The sequence below is a fragment of the Pteropus medius genome, unplaced genomic scaffold (assembly GCF_902729225.1).
Source record: "Pteropus medius unplaced genomic scaffold, Ma_sr-lr_union100, whole genome shotgun sequence".
NCBI lineage: Eukaryota > Metazoa > Chordata > Mammalia > Chiroptera > Pteropodidae > Pteropus > Pteropus medius.
The window spans coordinates 16403270-16425286 of record NW_024349802.1 but is presented as its reverse complement, the minus strand read 5'-3'; the positions used below and the strand labels follow the sequence as shown (position 1 = coordinate 16425286).

The following is a 22017-nucleotide window of genomic DNA, read 5'->3' as shown; positions in this document are numbered from 1 at the left end:
TGCCCCACATTGTCCATCACCTGAAAATTTAGTACATTCCAAAGTTTCCTAGGATTAATCTTGACTGTAGAAGACAGGGGTCCGTCGAGCTATAGTCCTTTTAAAATATCAGAATAAATTCATTCTGAAGTAGCTAGTACACTGAATTTTGGCAAAAGAATATTGTGTATTTCATGTGTAAAATATTTATGTGGATGTATATATAATAAGCAAAATCAAAAATTGTTAGATTTATAAGCAAAATTAGAAAAAAGTGATCTATATATCTTTATAAGATTATTTGAAAAATAATTATTTGAAAAGAAATATGAAGTTTGCTAGCATTTATTGTGCACCAAGTAACCGGTACAACAATAACCCTAAAGAGTAAGTATCATTTCACTCTGTTTTTACAAGTAACAAAATTGAGGTTTGGTGGGATTCTGTGACTTTCCTAATCTCATACAGCCCATAAGCAGTGGTCTGTGCAAATGATAACAGTCAATGCAAATAAAGGCATTCAAATTCTAGACACCAAGCTCTTAAATATCACACATCATAGTGACTACGATACCTATATATATTTAACTAACTTATCTCAGAGTTCATTGTTTAGGCTGAATTGTGTCCCTCCAAAATTCATGTTTAAAGTCTTAACCCCAGTACCTCAAAATGTGACTGTATTTGGAGACATGACCTTTAAAGAGGTAATTGAGTTAAAACGAGGCCATTAAGGTGGGCCCTAACCCAAACTGACTGACTTCCTTATAAAAAGAGGAAATTTGAACACACAGGGACTTGCACCCAGTCACGTGGCTTGTGAGTGATTGAGCTGAGACTTAGTCTAGCGGCAGCATTTTCATAAAATCAAGCAGCAAGTTAAAACCACTAATCACTGTATCATATCACAATCTTGATTCATTAGAAAAAAAAAATAAGGAGATCAATAATAACTATGAAATCAGAAAATTCTCAGGTATGATACCAAATTATCAAAATGGGATTTAAAAAATTAAAAATGTAAGTCCAAAGTTAGGTGTTATAGTATATCCAATAGATTCCATAATACTCCCCACATGAATAACATGAATATAACAAATACTGAATACCTACATTGGCCTGGAACTGTGTGAGAGCCCAGTGGTAAACTTATAAACAAAACAGATATGGCCTCCGACCTCTAAGAGACTGTAGTCTAGTGGAAGAGGTGGAAAATGATCATGTAAACCATCGCTCAATTGAATCTGTGCAAGTGTTTTTCAAAAGATGTCCATGGAGTAAAGCTAGCACCTAATACAGATATTTGGCTTCTAGAGAGAGATTCTCTGATGAAATTAGGTTCAATTCTAAAAAAATGAGCCAGGATAAAAAGGTATATAGCCTCATCTATCTGAAAAATTCAGTTAATCATAATAAAATAATTATGAGAACCAAAGTTTCGCTGTGGTAATTTTTTTTATATTATACTTTTCGTTTCCATTATATCACTAGTAAGTTACCTAATACTATCGGGGGAGGGGGGGTCAGGAGTTGAATTTAAAATTGAATATAGAAATTATTTTACATTTAATGGTCTTTTCTGTTTGAGTGACACCTCTCATATAATATTAATGTCAATCAAAAATGTAGATCAATATAAATTTGTAGGAGTCATGTTGAATTGTATTAATTGAAAGCTTGAAAACCCTAGGTATAGAAAGTAAGGAGAGCAAAAATAAATAAAAAAGATTGTTCTGCCATAAAGAATCTGGCAACCTAGTAGGGAAGATAATATTTGTATCAGACAAGAAGTGATTCGATAGAACATACAACATAAAGTGTCATAAAAGAAGCACAGACGGGGTGTCCAGGAGGGATACATGATTTCTACCTGGGAGACAGGCAATGACTTTTTTGGAAAGATGTGGCCTTTGAATTAGGCTTCGAGGCTTGAGGATATTTGAACACATGCAGATGGGAATGTGGCTATTTTTCAAGAGAACAGCATAATCAAAGTTCCAGGAACAAAATAATGTGGGGTCTCCATGAAAGAATATGTAGTACCTTTTGACTACATGAATGGAAAAAAGAAAGCAGAAAATAGTTTTAGAAGAGTAGAATGTCAGAATGGCTAAAATAAACATTAGTGACCAAATCAAATGCTGGCAAATATTTAGAGAAACCAGATCTCTTGCATGTTGCTGATGGGAATGTAAAATGGTGCAGCCACTCTGGAAAATAGTTTGGCAGTTACTTAAAAAACTAACTATTGGGGAAACTGCATATGGAGTACACAGGGCATTTTATACTATCTTCGCAAATTCCTGTGAATCTGTATTTCCTCCAAAAAGGTTTTAGAAACATAGACTATAAAATTCTACATTCTTTCTATAAAGTTAAACACGTACTTACCATATGACCCAACAATCTCACTTCTGAAGAAAAATTAAAACGTGTCTATGTAAAATCTATAAAATAATATTTATTGCAACTTTATTCATAATCACTAAAACCAATCAATAATGCAAATATGTATCAATGGGTGAATGAATAAACAAACTGTTGTCCATCCAGACAATCGATTTTTACTCAAGAACAAAAAGAAATGAATCCCTACCCCCTCTACTGTATGAATGAACATCAAGAACATTATTCTAAGTGACAAAAGCCACCCACAAAATGTTACATACTTTATGATTCCATTTATGTGACATTTTTAAAGTGACAAAATTATAGGGGTATAAATCAGATCAGAGGTTGCCAGGGGCTGGGAAACAAGAGAGAAGACTGACTACAAAGGTGCATGTGGGATTATTTTGGTGTGATGGCACTACTCTATATGGTGATTGTGCTGGTAGTTTCATAAGTGACTACGCTTGTCAAAACTCATGTAACCATACAGCCAAGATTTCAAATTTTGCCTTTATACATTTTACTTCAATAAGCCTGACTTTAGAAAAAATTCATATTCGATATCATACTATTTTTTAAAAACATTTATATATTTATGTATTTAGAGAGATACACATGGATTTACCAAAAAATCCTAACATTTGTTATCTCTGTCTAGTGGAATTACTTATGATATTTTATGTCTCTCTGTTTTTCCTGTCTAGTATGAGGTTTTTGCAGTAAGTAGGTATTAATTTTAAAACTAAAAATGCTATTTTTAAAAATTAGTTTGGTATTTTTAGGGGTAGGTAGGACATTGAAAGTCATCCAAACTCCCCTCTTTAATTTACAGATGAAGATATGAGGGCTAAGACAGAGTGATTTTTCCTAATTTTTAAAATTTAAAATAAGTTACATACACCTTCAGTACCCCCATCCTCCGAGTTGTATGATTTATCTGCAAATGTCATGATTTATTTTGATGGAGTGGGGGTAATTTTCATCCTTTCAAAACGCTCACTTTGTAATGCCAAAGTGTTTCGGGACTTTCCTGGACAATCTCTTGCAGGCGGATCCAGACGGTGTCGGACAGAAACAACCAGTTCTCCAATCTGCACCAAGGAAGACCAGTGATTTTTTTGGGAAACATGTGACTCACTAGCATTTTGACCTCAGGCAAGTCATAATAAGAGTATCATCCATGAGACAGAATTAGTGAGCAGATTGAGATGATTGTGAGAAAAAGTTAAAGCAACTATTATTGGTGACGATTCAAGTCATATAGTGTGAAGCCTACTTGAGTGCCAGAAGGATGATAAAACCTAGAAGTTAAATGTTAGGTTCTGGAGCAATGATATCTGAGTTCAAAAACTGGCTCTTTTTGCTGTGTGAAGAGGAGCAAAATTTACCTAAACTCTATCTTACTTTCTTCATAACTAAACTGAAAATTGTTGTCCATCCATACAATAGATTTCTGCTCAAGAAATGAACTACTAATAGTGATTACCATGAGGACTGCATGAGGTAATTCATGTAAAGCCTTTAGATAGTACTTAGTACATGGAAAGGACACAGTGCCAGCTGTTATTAGAAATGTTTTCTTGTTAGCTTGTTGACTACATTGAAACAGAGATTACCATGGGGAAATACACTTTGGGGCCTTTTAAAGTCCTCAATATTTTGTGGGAAGCACCAACAACCTGTGTCTAATTTTAGGGGCACAAACTAATAGCCTCCAGGGTAGAGGAGTCATTTCCTCATTCATGCCCCTTTCTTATCATACTCCAGGTGGTGAGGCCTTTGCAAGGAACTGGGTCACCCTCCATGAACAATAGCCACACAAGTCTGGATAGTCTGACAGGTCATTTGAGTCATGAAAATGTGACATCGTTCAAATAGGTCAGAAAATCAAATGGTTTATTCTAAGCTTTTAAATTTTTAAACATATTTCTTCTTTAAAAGAGAGGAAATGTCTTATATCCAGCCAGGATTGGGGCGGGAGGAATGCCTTTTTTTTGCTGTTATCAGTCTTTCTTGTGCCTCTAACTCATTAGCAAGTTCATAAATGTATTAGTAGTTGATGTAGAATTAGGAAGTCTGTGTTTTAATTCCAGTCTTCACTTTTAACTGAAGCAAGGCTGTGAACACAGATTAAATTCTTATATTACTCATGAGGTGAGGTACATTGGGAAATGGACAAAGGGGACAAAAAAGGAGGTAGACCAATTAAATTGTACTCGATGTAATCAAGCACATCAAGTAATATAATCAATTGCCTCAACAAATGTAATAAATCCTTCACAGAGAGGATTTTTAAGATAGTGAAACTAATCTGTATGATAATACAATGGTGGAAATATGTCATTATACATTTGTCCAAACTTATAGACTGCACACCATCGAGAATGAACCCTGATGTAAACTATGGACTCTGAGTGATAATGATGTGGCAATGTAGTTTTGTCAGTTATAACATGAACCACTTTGGTGGGAGATGTTGATAATGGGGGAGGCTTTGCATGGGTGGGGGCAGGAGGTAATGAAAAATCTCTGTACTTTCTGCTCAATTTTGACACGAATCTAAAACTGCTCTAAAAAATGAAGTTTATTAAATAATTTAAAATATATATATGTATATATATATGTGTGTATGTATATATATATATATACACATACATACATATATATATATATAGCCTTCAAAGACAACAATACCTGAAACATAGCAGCACTCAATATAGTGAATTAAATGATGACCCTTTGGACCATTCTACCATTAAGTCAGTTAGGGAACAGCTGTAAAAACAGTGGGGAAAAAATATGAGATTTGGAGTCAGAAAACTGCATCTCACAACTTATCTATGATGTTAGACATGTTTACTAACATCTATTTTCTCATTGATAAAATACAAAAATATTGCCATCTATATACCAGTTTTGTTGAGAAGATATAATTAAGCAATATCAGTGCAAGTACTCCACCGGCTAACCAAAAGCGAGTCGCCGACGACGGTCCACACTGGGATTGTGTGCCTGAAACCGTCTCTTTATCAGGTATACTCACAAGTCTAGCTCATTACATCTCAAAAAAAAAAAAAAGAAAAAAAAAGAAAAAAAAAGAAATGGGGCTAGAGTGGGGAACGAGGGAGGGAAAAGCTGACACTTTTTTTTTGTTTGTCCTTTGATTAATTGATACATATAAGTTTTAGTTAAAGTTAGTCCTTAAGAAATACAATTTGTTGTCACCTAGGTGTGGTTGCATTGTAAGTTGCCACTGCTCTGAGGGTGGCTGTCCTGGCACCAGGCCAAATCCACTGTGGGTGTGGAGACATCCAGCATAATAAAGTATCGCTCCACCCTGTTGTCTTGTTGCCTAATTAACTGGTGTGCTCCGAAAACAACTCTTGGTAGTTAATGTAATCTCATCTTAGAGTTGTGACGCAATGGAAAATGGCAGCTTACTTACGGCGGAAATGCAGCATGTCCTCTGATATTTGTTTCTGGGAAGAGAGGCCAGTGGAGAGCACCGAACTCTACGATTCCTGTGGAAGTTTACCCTTGATTTCTTGCCCACTTTGCTTACATTTCTGAGCTAAGCAAAAAGGTGTTTGCATAAGCAAAACTGCTTAGCCCCAGGCCTCCTTTTCAGAGGGAGAAAAAATGAATAACGTCTTAGGGCAAAACAGATGCTATTGCCAGAGCAGAATTTTCCTTCTAGTTCTCACGGAATTAAGCGGCGAGAGTAGATATAGGGATCAGCCTTCTTCGCAAAAGAAAAAAAGGGGTGGGAGGAGCCTGTTAGGCCGTGCAAGAAAATACACTCAACCTTCTTGAATGTAGTCTCTGAGAGAATTCAATACCCAAAGAACCAGGTGTACATTTGTGAATAGTCACAAATTTATCATAGTCTTTGAACTGAAATGAACCTTGGTATATTCTAGTATATTCAAATATCTTCATTTTATCGGTTAGGCCTGATGAGGGGAAACCATAGATTCCCAGACAAATAGCTGGAGAGTAGCAGAGCCGGAACTCATTCCACATCCTGACTCCCAGCCCCATGTGCTTTTTCCAAACCTCAGCTTTTCAATCACCCACTCATGCTTGGTTTGGGGACTGACTCTTTTTTCATCCCCTTGTATTCCAGGGATTAAACTCAGACTCATATACATCATTTTATGCAATGGGTTTGACCTCCGGTTTACATTTTTATTAGCTTTACTCTATCTCGCTGGAGGCAATTTTGCACACACACCCACCAGGGGACATTTAGCAATGTCTGGAGACATTTTTGGTTGTCACAGTTAGGGATGTTCTATGACATCTAGTTGATAGTGGCAGGGGATGCTACGTAACATCCTGCAATACACAGGACATCATCCGCCCTCCCCAGGAAAGAATTACCCAGGCCAAAATTCCCATAGAGATGCTCGGAACCCCTGCTCTATGCTTATTGAACAGGATTAGTTTCAGGCTTCATTAATTAGCTCAGTGATTAGACAGCTGATTCTGGAATAAGGGAGTCTGCTATGACTGATAAAGGGAATAGGGTATTGATAGAAAAGCCAAGTGATACTTATTTTTTAATGAATTAGTAGATTGACCAGTTTCTCATTTTTGATTTTATTTTATTTATTTTTTCTTTTTGGTTGGAGAATTTTTTTTTAAATTCATTTTTTATTATGGTGACATTGGTTAATGAAATCTAGTAAGTTACAGGTGTACAATTCAACAGTAAGGTATATATATATTGCATTGTGTGTTCACTGCCCATAGTTTTCTCATTCTTGATTTTAAAGGTTAAGTCATCTCCTGAGGGCATAATGCAGGAACAAATTTTAAATCTATCAATAATCCTTTAGAGTATAGATTCTCGAGGGCAGAGATAAGATCACTTTCAAGAGAAGATGTAGAATACTGGACATTTTACTATGGCCTTTTTTCTATCAACTTCCTCCATGTTTTCCAATCATTGTTGTGTCATTAGCATCTCCAAAGCTGACATCCTCTGGGATTTAACTTCCGGACTCTTTCTTTCCAAGGATCTTTAAGTGGTTTCTCACCTTTGCTGAAACTTCACCAAGTTATTTAGGAATTCACAGTCGGTCACATTCTAAAGGTTTATCTGTATTTCTGACTCTCCTCACCATTATAAGCCTCGTCTACCTCCAGTTTGCATTCCAAAGCCCGCTTTCCTAAGTTCTCTTCTTTCTCTCTGAGACCTTCCCTAGGTGTCTTCCATTCTTTCATGGGGTTTGCAGTGTTTCTGTCTTCGCTATATCTAATTCAATGCTTAAACAATAAAATTTGTTCAAATAAGAACGAATATAATAATAATAATATACATAATAAACAAGTGTTTTGTGTTCAAGTAGAGATGGAAGGACCAGTCTGCCTCACCCAGCCCCACCCCCTTCCTTATAAGTGCAGGGACCAAAGCTTTTTAAAACACCCATGTATAACCAGCATGTAGCACGGGGGGTACATGCAAAGAAGTATATACATATTTATTGATCAAAATGAAAAAGGGAAAAGGCATAAGGGGTTTGAAAATCACAATGACGTCAGGTTTAGACTTTTCTTGCTGCTACATTGCAATTGTTCTGAGGTATGTCGAATCTCGTTATCAAATAAATATTCTTTATGCCACGAAGAATCGTATCTTACCCATTGAACCCAATATTCAGAGTTGCTGCCCCCTTTCTTCATTTTTAAAGTCCATTACTTACTTTCCATCATTTTTATCAAAACTATTTGCAGCACAAATATTAAAACTATTCATTCATTGATTCACTGAGTCATTACTGAGCATCAATTTCAAAGTCTTGAAAGTTACTGATGATGAATCAGATACAAGCCTTGCCCTCGAGAATCTATACTTTAATAGGACAGATAAGGCAGATGCCCAGTATAGCTCTGCTTTGAAATAAAAAGTGATAGCTGCCACCAAAAGATAAGGTGTCTCAGGAGTTTAGACTGAGAAATGTTATTATCAGCTGAAATATTAAGAAAATAATTTATAGGAGGCATTAAATTAGACAAAGGTCTTGAGAGATGAATGATCTGAACACACAGATGTGTGAATAAGGCTCAGGAAAAGTGATATTGCAGAGTTTGACTGTAATAAAAGGTGAATGAAAATGATAGATACAATTAGAAAAGGATATTGGGACCAAAATGTAAAGGGCACAATACCTGGATTTGGAGATCTCATTCTATTTTTTCTTATGGCTTTTTATGCCTGGTATTTTTTAATACCAAATTTTTCTTTATAGGAAATTTGTATACTTGGTTAATATTCTATTAAAATAAGTATCTTGGTTAACTATTCTGCTTTAAATATTTGCTAAGTATGGACAAATATTGGCATGCCAAACTGAAGAGTAATCTGATATACCTTCATAAACTAGAGAATATAATCAATGGAAACAGTCACCATTTACATATAATCAATAAGGAAATATTAAAACCCTGGCCAAAGTTAACATAAATGAATTTTAAAATGGAATTGAATAGTAATTTTACTGGACATGTGCCAAACTTTATAAATAACATTCTGAAAAAATTAAAATAAAAAATTATCAAAGTTGTTTCAAAAGAATACTGAAAGTTTGCGTTTTTAAATATATCTGTCTATCTATACATCGGTATCTATCTCTATCTATCTATCCAAACATTCAGTGGTTATATCAGCTATGACAAATGCAATAACAGATTGGTAGTGCTAAGAAAAAGTGTTGCCACATGGTAGTTTTCCTTAACGATGTTGATTACCATGCTGATAATACTTGTATAGGAGAAACATTGGAAGTAGAAATCCAGTGACATAGGCCATAAGCTTAGTACTAATTATAAGTCACCTGGGCAAGCTACACCACCCTCTCAGAACAGATTACTCATGTACGCCATATTCAGAACAGACCAAATGACTTCTATTTTTAATTAATAACAATAATAATAATTTTGTCTTCCATGATGCCTGACATGTCTGTGAGAAATTGTCCCACCCAGTTTCTTTGAGGAAAAAGAAGTTCTAGGTCATTCTTTTGAAGACAGGAGGCATCACTACTAATTGGACAAAAGTGGACATATAGTCCTAAGGCAGTCAATTCATAGACTGAGGGTACTTTGCACAAAGAAGTCCGTATAATAGGGGCAATGGATATTATTTCAGGTAAACAATCACCCCTGCTGGGATTTGAGTAGTGTAATATGGAGAATCGACGTACTCACAAATAGAAAAAGAAATAAGACACAAAAAGTAGCTGAGGCCAGGAAAGTAATGGAGTCAGAACTAGTGAAAGGGGTGGCAGGAAGATCCATTTTTCCTGAAGAGGAAGACAGGGTTTCTAAGTATTGTGATTGTACTGATACATCTCTCCATGAAATATGGAATTCAAAATTCTAAAATTACTATTAACTAAAATGTGTACAGCAGTCCAACACACTTGAGTCTTCCCTGTATGACTATGCACTGATTGTAATGAAATATCAAAACCTTAAACAATAAAATTCTGGTTCCTCAGCTTTGTAGGTCCCTTAAGCACATTCTCAGTCTTGCTATTGGATTATTTATTTGAGCTGCTTTTGATCTCAAACCAAAGCCTTTCTAGAATTCCCCTAGGATCCTTCTTTTTCTTATTTTAAAAAATTGTGATAAAAACTACATAACATGAGATTTACTTTTTAAAAACGATGTTAAGTGTACAGTACAATATTTTAAACTATAAGCACAACGTATGGCAGATCTCATGACATTTTCATCTTGCATGACTGAAACTTTACATTCACTAAAAAATAATTCCTCATCCCCCACCCCTGGCCCTGGCACCCTCACATTCTACTTTCTCTTTCTTTGACTTTGACTACTTTAGATATCTTATATAAGTGAAATCATGCAGTATTTGTCCTTCTCTGGCTGTCTTGTTTCATTTAACATAATGTCTTCAAGGTTCGTCTATGTTGTGGCATATGACAGAATTTCCTTCTTTTCTACGGCTGAATAATATTTCATTGTATGTCTATACCACTTTTTCCCCCTCTAGGATTTTTCTTTATTATTGCAACATGTTATTCTCACAATACATCCCAATTACTAGAGGTAGCTTGGGGAAAACCTCTTCGTGGAACTTAGAGAACGAATATGTCTTTTGCCTGTGATCTGACTTAATGTTACCTATAAACCTACAAGGTGTTATTAACTCTATTTTAAAATCAGAAACTGAGGTTCAGAATCTTACCCCAAATTACAAAACTAGAGAGTACAAAGACTGGCCCCAAACCTGGAAATATGTGACTGTAGAGGCCATGCTATTATGCTGCCTTCCAAATTTAAACTTATAACAGACTGTGACCCCACACTTCTAACAGCAAATAATAGTGTAGTATTTTTCAAAATACTTTGATATCTTTAGCCCATTGGATAATGAGGCTGTTTTATTTGTTCCAATGTGGGAGATAAATGAAAAAGGTAGTATCATTTCTATTTTGCAGGTAAGGAAAACTAAGATTCCACCCAATTTGGAAATTGTATAAAGCAAACCGCTTTGGAGGAAAGGACACATGCTTTAGAACCTGCCTTAGCCATTTACCACTAATAGGAAAGGAGAAGCAATGATATTGACCTGATAGAATATTGTGAGAATTAAAGTTAAATAAAGCCTAGACCAATAATTGGCAAATAAAAGGTAATTATTAAATGATTGCCTCTTCCTCTTCCATCCCAGATCCTACCCACTCTCTTTTAAAGAATTAAATCATACTGTCCTTAATATGCACCAAACTCTCCAAGGTTGAATTATAATGTGAAAAGTGTAAAGTGTGATTCATCATATAGGATTTCCCTAGATTTAAAGAATATCATTTTATCTAGGACTATTCATGTTATTTACCTTCAATTCCTAATTTATTTCCACCTTACCTTGTTCTAAAAAGTATTTGAGGCAGACAATTTAACTCTTAAACCAAAATGCCTGAATATAAAGTGACATAACATGAAAGAGCTCACTCTTTCAGTCGTCTCCCAAGAAAACAGTAGCCACTAGAAAAGGGAAGAAATGCTGAGATAAAATTACCTGAAAGCTAGATACATTTCATATTGAGTACTGACTTTGGGTGGTGAACACACAATGCGGCCTATATCTATGGAAAACTGTTGAATTATATACTTGAAACTTATTTGATTTTATTAATCATTGTCACGATAATTTTTAATCAAAAATATAAATAAATGCATTAATAAATAAACTGAGTATTTATTTATTACATCATCAAAAAAGCTAGATTCTAGAAAAACTGCCCTCTCTGAGCCTGTTTTCACATCTGTGAACAAACGGGGTAGGGTTAGCTGATTCTTAATTTTTCTCCCCCAGTTTTCTGATGCAGCGTTATTATGGGAGCAGAGCATCAGGGAATCTGCCCACTATCTTAAATTGAAATGGAGGAGAGTTCCAGCTGCTACAAGGAAACTTCCCTGTCCACTTAGCTTCCTCCTCTGACCTCCTCTAGCATAAACATATTGACTTGATCGCCATTATTTTAATAATTAAATTATGAGTCACTTTTTTTGGTTTGTTTTCATAGCTGTATATCTAACAGAGCAGAGTCAATGCCTTACACACTCCATTACCACAATAACTGACAGAGCATCTGAAGACGGTGACTACTTGCTGAGAAATAGACATTTTTATTTTGGTTCTCTCAGGATTTTAAAATTTAAATACTTTGAATGAGTTTACAACTATGAATGATCTATAGATCCAAGGCAATCCCAATCAAAATCTCAGTGTATTATTTTGTGGATATCAACAAACTGATTCTAAAGCTTATGTGAAGAGGCAAGTGACACAGAATATCCAGTACAATGTTGAAGAAGTAAAACGAAGTTGGAGGAGTGATGCTATCTGTCTTCAAGACTTACTAGGAAGCTACAGTAATCAGGATAATGGGGTACTGGTGAAAGAAGAGACAAATATATCAATGCAACAGAATAGCCAAAAATAGACTCACATAAATGTAGGCAAATGATCTTTGACAGAGGAGTAAAGGCGAAAGATAGTGTTTTAAATAAATTGTGCTGGACCAACTCAACATCCACAAGTAAAAAAAAAAAAATCTAGACACTGACTTTCTACCCTTCACAGTGACAAAGATTAACTCAAAATGGATCACAGACCTAAATGGAAAATGGAAAATTATAAAATCCCTAGAAGATAACATAAGAGAAAACATAGATGACTTTGGGTACTGTGATGACTTTTTAGATTTATGCTTTGTATGATACCATAATGATGAATATATGTCATTACACATCTGTCCAAACTCATAGAAGGTACAACACAAAGAGTGAACCATAATGTGAACTATGGACGTTGGGTGATTGTGATGAGTCAATGTATCTTCATTGATTGTAACAAATGTACCACTCTAGAGGATATTAATAATGGGAAAGCTGTGCATGTGGATGTTTTGCAGGGGATATATGAGAAATCTCTATGCATTCCCCTCAATTTTGCTGGGAACTTAAATTGCTCTAGAAAAACAAAATCTTAATTTAGGAAAAAAAAAAAAAACAACTTAATCTTACCTTGTGACTTCTATCTACAGAACTCTTCCAATGATCCCTTCCAGACTCAGAATCGAGATCGTCCTCCTCATCTCTGCTTTTCAAAGTCCACATAACTTGGTTATGGCTTACCTACGTTGACATGTCTTTTTCTTCCTCCATTTGTCACTAGAGAAAGAGTAAGGATTTTAAAGCCAAACACAAACAAATGGAGCTTGAATTCAGGCTCTGACACATCATACCTAGAGGATCTTATGGATGTCACTTAACCTACTTTCATTTGTGAAAAGGTGATAATAATACAAAAATTGCTTATAATACCTATAGAGTTTATAACTCAGGGCCTGGCACATAGTAGCCCAATAGTTGGTAGTGATAGTGATAATGAAGATGATGGTTTTCTGGCCACTGGGCAGAGATGCGAAGAGTAGAGAAAGTTTCTCTCTTTTAATATTTCAACCAAGTCCTAACTAAATCAATATTGACTTATTCAACACACATCTATTTTTCCCTAACAACTAGCATACCTGATCTGAACCAAATATTCAATCTCATGCTGTTATCTTTTGTGTCTTGTAGATTGTCAAGAGAATTTAATTATTATAAGTATGGATTCTGAAAATTTCCTAGCTTTGTATCTGCCACTAACAAACTACGTAAACCCAAGTTACTTTACCTCGCTCCTTGCCTCAGTTAATTCATATATAAATTCTGGGTAATAATAGTAGCTATCTCATAATTAAATAATTAAAGTTAAGTAAGTTAACACATATGCAAAGTACTTAGAATTGTTTCTCATATTCATAATTATTTCATTCTTTGTTCTCTCTGATAATCCTCTCCCAAATCCCTCCCCAAACATTTAGCTTTAGCTGGCCAAAGACAGAGAGGGTCCTCAGAATCTCCTGAAGTAGAATTCAATATGGATTCACAAGGCTTAAACAGAAGAACACTGGCAGAGCATGAGAGCGTGTGTGGAAACCAGCATAGTTTCTATGCTGTGGTGGGAGTGTGAACTGGTATAGACTTTCTGAAAAACAATATAGAGAGTCCATAAGTATTTTAAATGGGCATATCTTTAATCTGTAATTTAACTTTTTTATGCCAGGAAAATGATAGATCAAATGCAGCAACCTGAACGTGTAAGTTTGATGATTACATAACTCTATATAAAGAGAAATAACAACTTAAACCTATACCAAAGGAAAAACGGTAAAATAAACCATAGAATATTCATGACAGCTATTTGCACTTGAGCCTATGAACCCTTGAATTCTAACTCTCTGTTATTATAATCTACAGTAGTAAATGTCTTGAGCTTCAATTCAATTTCTCAAGCCAAATACCTATAATTTTCATCTGAGTCTTTTCTACCTAACCTTTCACTAAGTCCTATCAATTCTTCCTCTACAACACACCCTGAATTTCTCCACTGTTACCAACTGAACCAGGCCACTACCTCCTCTCATATGGAATGATGCTCTAGCTTCCTCTTCAGTTTCCTGGCTTCTATTCTGCTGCCCCTGCCAAACCATTTTTTACGCAGTAGTCTGAAATATCTTTTAAAAATATGTGTCGGATCAATTAAATCACTTTCTTAGAGCTACTAATTGTCTTTCATCAAACCTCACATGTGAGATTCGATCCAAACTTCCAGCTGTACCTGACAAGATGCTAATGAATCTCCAGTGTCGACTTTTACTATTGTTTCTTCTCCTCACTTCTTATATTTTAAATATAATCAGCCCTCTTCCTGTTTCTCACATGCCAAGCCATTCCTTCCTTAGAACCTCAGACCAGCTAACTTTTCTTCCTGCTTGAGATTTTTGAGTAGCTGACTCCCACACAGGGCTCCACTTAAATATTTTTCTCAGACAGATCCTCCTTTACAACCAAATCTAAATTGGATTCTCCATGTATTGCATCCCCAATTCCAGTCATTTTCATGACATGGTTTATTTTATTTTATTTGTAGAATAATCACTATATAGAATCCTCTTGTTATTCATCTGTTTACTTACTTACTATTTGTCTTTCCTAGTAGATTATATGCTCCATAAAGCAAGGACCTCACCTGAGAAAGAATTCTGGGTTCTTTCTCAGATTTTACTCAATGCAAATATATTTCACTATTATTTTTATTGTTATACCACTATCATTATCATTATTATTTATTGTCTGATTTGAGAATTTCCACTTGGTTTTCTCTATTTCAGAGCAAAAATAAGAGCATTCCTTTCCATAGCTCTCGTAAATCATAAATATCATTTCTTCTACTCATTTATTCTTATACTTCCATTTAAAAAGTAGAAATTTTATTAATTTGATGCTGATGATTTCTATTTTTCCTCAAGTCTTCTCATCATATTCCCAGCCCTCTTTTTCTAAATTATAATGATTACATAGCAATAAGACTTGAATCTGAGTAAAGCCTATGTCATTTAACCTACCTTATTCTCATTTAAATACCCTCAGTAACCTAAAGAGGTAGGTATCATTATGCCTGTTTGAGAATAAGAGCTAACATCTGTAAACTGATTATTCTGTGCCAGGGACTATTAAAAATGTTCTTATGTTAGCCAATCTCCAGAACAACTAACAAACCATTTTACAGATCAGAAAGCTAAGAAACAGAGAAATTAATTAACTTGTTTGATATTTTACAGATATTGCTAATGGCAAAGTTGGAACTCAAACCCAATTTTTCTGACCCCAGCCCTTTTCTTAACTTGTATGTTATATTGCTTTTACATATGAAGAAATTCTTTTGGGGGGAGAATTTGAAGAATTTGAAAGTGGCAGAACAAGGTTTGAATGAAAAACATTCTAAATCACTAAACTTTTTTGTTCATTCCAAAGAGATTTAGAGCCATCGTCAGATAATGAAATATTTTATGACTAAAGAAGTTGTTAGAACTCGTTTCCCATTCCCCCATATCACTATTTGTTCTCATTTAACTGTCCCACTCCATTCTCTATTGTAAGTCTCCCTTTGCATGAGACTGATTAAAAATTCAATGGTTATTCACTACTTACTTCTTATATCTACCTTTGTCCCAGCAAGAGTGAACAAACAGGACTGGCATAGAAAGGGAATTTAGTGAGAAATTGTAGTCCCAGAAGCACAGGATGACAGACTGCTGAGGAGAAGCAACAGCAGTAGTAGCTATCCTTGATGGATCACTATATATCACCCATATTCTAGGCACTCTGAGCACTTTGCATGCATTATCTCATTTGGTTCTTCATAACGACCCTGTAAGGTAGCTATCATTATTTCCATTTCCAGGTCACACTTGGAGAGTTTAAGATTGACTTGCCCAATGTCACATAGGTAGAAATGAAGCACTGAGATCTGAAAATGGATTTCTCTAACACCATGGACTACCCAAATACCACACTATGGAATCCTAAACAAAATTAGGAGGATGCTTTTCATTAGAGTCCTATTTTAAGCCTGTTTACCAATGGATTTTTAAATTGTAATATGAGCGACTCAATTTAGTAATTTACGCAGGAAGAATGCTGGCTATGAGAGGGCTCAGAAGTCATCAAGGGCATCCTGAGATAGAATGCAGTTTCTGTCCTTACATAACACAAGTGCGCAAAATTGTTTCCAGTCTAGATGCAACGTCAATGTTCTCACTGGATTGCACAGTCGAAGCTGTCATTCCCGGCATTGTTATGGTATCATGGCAACAGATTCAAGTCAGAATTCCTGCATTTTAATTTTTGTCAATCAGTGGAAAGAATGTCTCATGTATTGTCAGAACTGAAAAGTCCTTTAGAGTTCATCTAGCCCAACTCCTTTTATTGTATAGATTGAGAAACTGAAACCCTACTGACATTAAAACATGAGGTAGCAATTTGGATGAATCTAAAAGACATTACGTGGAGGGAAAAGAAGCCAGACACAAAAGATTATATGGCTACCATGTAATGATTTTATACATACAAACAGACACACAGACACACATACATACATAAAGTGAATTAAGCCTACTTTAAAAAAGACTACACAAGTGCCTGTATACTAAGATGCCTGTCTGAATTTCATCTTTTATTGAAGAACACCTAGAAACTATCTTGTGGTACATTCAGAATTACATCTAGGATTGCAAATCGCTCTGTGGAACAGGGAAGAAATTTACTTAATACCCTAGAATAAGACAAAAGCTAGGTTTGGATTTTATATTTCATGCCATTTTGGCTTAGAAATACTTGGAATTATATAAATGAGTTTTGAGGGAAACCCCTGTAGTACTGTAGAAAAAGTATAGTAGAAAGAGTATTGAGTTTGAATCAGGTAATTTGTAATCAGAAATCAACTACCATTATTTGTATAAATTACAATGTCAATAGGTTTAGAGGTATAATTGCTATAAGATTATCACAAGAAACTCACTGATCCAAATTTCTAATTGACTCTAAGCTGAATGTGAATCATTAGCGTCTACCCCAAAAAGTCAATATGAATTGTGGACTATTCACAGTGGCACATTATTGGAACAAAGGAGATGATAGCTGCATTGCGCTCTCATCTATCAAACACAGCACACCTACGGTTCTGTTCTCAGTTGTAGATTCCACGCTTATAGATGTGGTTAATGAAATAAAACAGATCTAGAGGAGTGTTATTTCCAAAAAAGGGTCTGGAAAACATGTCTTGTAAAATAATAGAAAAAAAAAAGCAACATTGTACTCAGAGAAGAGTATCTGAAAGTAATAAAAGGCTGTCTAAGGAACATAGATCCTGATTTCTTTAGTCTATGTGGCTGCAGAAAGTGAACTGAGACCCGTGGGTAGAAATTATGAGGAGACTAATTTCCACTCATTATAAAGGAAAGCAAATAATCCAAGATGGACTAACCTGCCTCAAGAGGTAATATACTGCTTACCTCTGCAAGGATATCGAGGATAGGATATTATCAATAAATGCAAAGTTACAACTGATAATACCAAAAATCTTTTTCTTCCAACTCCATATTTCTTTAAAAGGTTGAAGCTCTTGGGGATGAGATTTGACTTCAGGAGACCCAGGTTCTGACACTGGTCACCTGTACTCCTAGGAGAAACAACCTTGGACAAGTTATTTGACTTCTCTCAACAGTCAGTAAGTTAAAAATAATTCTAGCTTTCTCATATTGGAGTAAAGACAAAAATGTGCTTACGGAAACATTCTAAAAACTGTACCACACATATATCTGTTATTGCTCTTCTTGAATTTTACTTGTATCAGGAAGAAGACAGAAAAACTGACAGAAGATATTTTTACAGCTATCAAAAATATCTGTGTGGGAAGGAAGCAGCTGGAATTCTCAGGTGGAATGTAGGTGGGATGTTATCTGAAGGAGGGAAGAATTTATCAAACATGGTAAAAGGGAAGTTCAATTGAGATATCACCAAAGATTCGAGACTGTTCTAGGGAATCTGAGGACTCCTGAACTTACTGGCACTCTATCTGACAGACACGTAGCCAACATGCCTACGTGTATTGGAAGAATCAGTTAAACAATTAGGGACAGCACATTTAGTAAGCATAAAGGTAATGGAAATAATTTCAAATAAAGTGATATCAGTAAGCCAGTATTATAGAGAATGAGTTATTTAATATGGTCAAGATTTCTGAATGATTGAGAATTTACCCTTTATATGCCATATGGATTATCCATGTCCGGAGGGAAACGTTCTAAAAACCTATGCACACACATTTTGCCTTTTTGAGTAAAAAATAATCCATATAATTTAATCTATCCTGAAACTGTATAAAATAGTTATACCCACTGGGTTAATTAAGATATGTGGGATTATTTGTCCTGCACTGTTTTATTCCCCAATTTATGGGTTGAGTACTCTTGCAAGTTTTCTTCGTGGAATTTTCTACCTTAGCAACCTATACAGCATAGCCACATCCTAGCCCTCATCATAATATGGAAATTCTCCACTCTCGAGATGCAAAACTTAAAGTCCTGCTTCTGATCAGATCATATTCCTATCTTTCCCCGTCTCTAACTCTCACTTCCACTTGCTCCTTACACTTATCACATGCGAGGTCCCTTCTCTCCTTCCTATGACCTCTGGCTAAATGCCCATTTTGAGCTTTGCTTTCTCTTTATTCCAACCTAAATTCAGTGCTCAGATATATCAGTCGCTATCTCATCTTCAGGACCACATAATCGTGGACCTCTTCTCTTTGTAAAATTCCAAACCTAATCAATAAAAGACAGCTATTTTCATGTGGGGCCATCGCTTATATTTAAGAAATTAGGCTCTGGATTCAGACACACCTAATTTTGAATTCCAATTCTTTTACCTGCTATTTCTATGGCCTGACATCAGTTACTTAACTTCTTTGTGCCTCAGTTCTGTGTGTCTGGTATATTCACTGAGAATGTCCCCAGCATAGTACCTGACAAAAATCAGATGCAAAATGAGTATTTACAGAATGAAAATTAACATTCCCCTCCTTAACGTCATAGGAAAGGCCATTAATTTTACTTACTGTTCTTTCTTTTCACTTCAAAATATATCTACAACTTCAGGTGACTTTTTCTTTTTCCATTTTGCCTCAGGAGAAAGATGACTACATTTCTCCAATGCTAACCTTCTACTTCCTCTTTATATTCCATGTACTCCCACATCTTCAATGCATTGCCTGATCAAATTTCCTTATAATATTCTCACCACAATGAATGTTTACCCTTTAACCCACAAACATCTTTCTCTTGCAACTTACTCCCCCAAGTTTCTCCTGCCTCTCATCTTGCCAACCTCCCCTAAAGGGTGGTGTCTACTAAGTAGGTTTTTACTCCCTTGCCTCTCAGTCATTCATTTACTCTTCACTACATCTGATTTAGCTTCTCTCCCACGGTTTTACTGAAAATCATGAAACACTAGTTATTTAAAAATAAATTCTTTTTTATTTCTCATCAAAATTTAACATAATTACTATACTTTTCTCTTCAACTATGCTTCTATCACATAAAATATTCTTCTCAATCTCATTTATTTATGTTCCCTTCCTTCATTGCCTACCATTTAAATCTGATATATGTGTCACGATTCAATTTCCGAGCTATTAAGTTTTAGCTATATGAGGTTAACCCCAAATAGTTATCTCCCTTGTCAGTATCCCTCTTGACCCAAACTTCTAAATCTCTAGCAATCATTATTACTCACGTATCCAAAACCAAACTCACTATTTCATCCTCATACACAAATCTCTCCTCTTTTGTTTCCAGTAATTAGAGCTTCCCCATCCCCAGCAAGAAACATATAAGCCATTTTTGACGTCTTTTTATCCAGCCATGTTTAACTGGTCACAACATCTTATCAATTCTATTATTAAAATCCCAAATCTATGCCTGTATTTTTATCTTCATTATGAATGCTTGCATGCTTGCTTGCTTACTTGCTTTGATTCATTCAATATATAACTCTTTCTGACAGTAAATTACATCACCATTCTCCCAATCAATGATGCCAAAAACCTAGAGATGGTCTTTGATTTTTCCACTTCTCTCAACTGTCACATGAAATCCCTCATCTGTTTTTGAAGATCCACCTTCTAAGCATCATGAACCAATATGACATTCTCACCACCTCTACTATCATCCTGGGTGAGGCCAACAAGATCTCTTAACCTAGCTTTTGAAATCTTAACTGTTCTATTTTCACTCCTAATCCATAACGTCCCTTTCAATGTATTTTTTAAATAGAACCAGATTGTATTATTTAAAAAGCATAATAAATGAAGGAAACTGGACTTTGGGTGGTAATCACACAATAAAATAAATAGATGTCAAACTATAATGTACACCTGAAAATTATATAATTGTATTAACCAATGTTACCCCAATAAACAATAAAAAATAAAACATTAAAAAAATTAAAAAATAAAACATTAAAAAAATAAAAACAACAACAACAATAATAATAATAATAATAATCACCACATAGAATATATATACTATGCCAGGCACTGCTTAAGTCCTTTACACATGTTAATTAATTTTATCTTCATAATTCCTCTATGAGGTCCAAGGCTCAGAGAGCTAAAGTGGGTTGCTTAAGGCCAAAGATCTAAATAAAATTAGGTCATATGTTTTCTTTCTTAGCAACCATCCAACAGATTTGTGTTGCATTTATAATTAAACACAAATTGCTTACTATGGCCAATGGCCTGGATAATCTCATCCTAGCCTAGCTCTTCATCTTCCTAATGTGCTACTCTCACCATTCACTTGCCTCTGATTGCATTACTTTTCCCTCTGATTCCGAGTTATCACTTAGGGATTTTATTCTTCTTGGTTTCTTTGCCTGGAAAGTTCTTCTTCTACCTGATTCTTCCCATAATGTACTTCTTATCTCAACCTTCAAGTCTCAAATTAAATGTCACCAGTTTCTCTGAAAAATTTATCTGAAGTTAATGCCCTCATTATTTATTTTTTTTATCAAAGCACCATTTGAATTTCTTCATGAAATGTCTCATATCTGTAGCTATTTCGTTAGTTCATAATTTCACGTCTATTACTTCCCTTTCAATACATTATAAATTCTACAAGGTCAGGGACCACATCTTTCTGTTTGTTATTGTAGCTTTATACTTGATACAGATATAGGGCAAGGGATGTGCTCAATAATAATCGTTTTATCATTTATTTGATAATTCACATTTTAAAAGCTTACATTATTTCCAGCTATGTTTTAAGTGCTTGAAATACAAAAATAATCAATGTGGTTCATGAGAATGTACAGTCTTATACAGAAGCAGATAAACTAATAATTACGAAACTATGTGGGAGATGCCACAAAATGGCAATGATGGGAAGAAAACAATTTGGCCTTTTTAGAGGAAACAAAAAAGCCTTCATGGCGAAGTTAACTTTGGAATTGGATTAGAGGTTCTCAAACGGTTGTGATTTTGCCCCCAAGGGCCATTTAGCAATTCTGGAGACATTTTTGATTGTTACAACTGGAAAGAGGGGGATTGCTACTGATATCAAGTGGGTAGAGATCAGGGATCATTCTGCAATGCACAGAACAACACTCCCAAAACAGAGGATTATCCAGCTCAAAATTTCAATTGTGCCAAGTTGAGAAAC

At 35.1% G+C, this 22017-nt stretch overlaps 1 protein-coding gene across 3 annotated transcripts in view; it reads right to left on the bottom strand.

Moving 5' to 3' along the window:
• Positions 1-22017, bottom strand: part of SPINK5 (serine peptidase inhibitor Kazal type 5) — a 118253-nt gene that overhangs the window by 70493 nt on the left and 25743 nt on the right. For all 3 annotated transcript variants that reach the window (XM_039836475.1, XM_039836479.1, XM_039836476.1), the window contains exon 2: positions 12935-13081. The gene's annotated coding sequence lies outside the window, so the exon portion shown is untranslated. The remainder of the gene's footprint in view (positions 1-12934; positions 13082-22017) is intronic.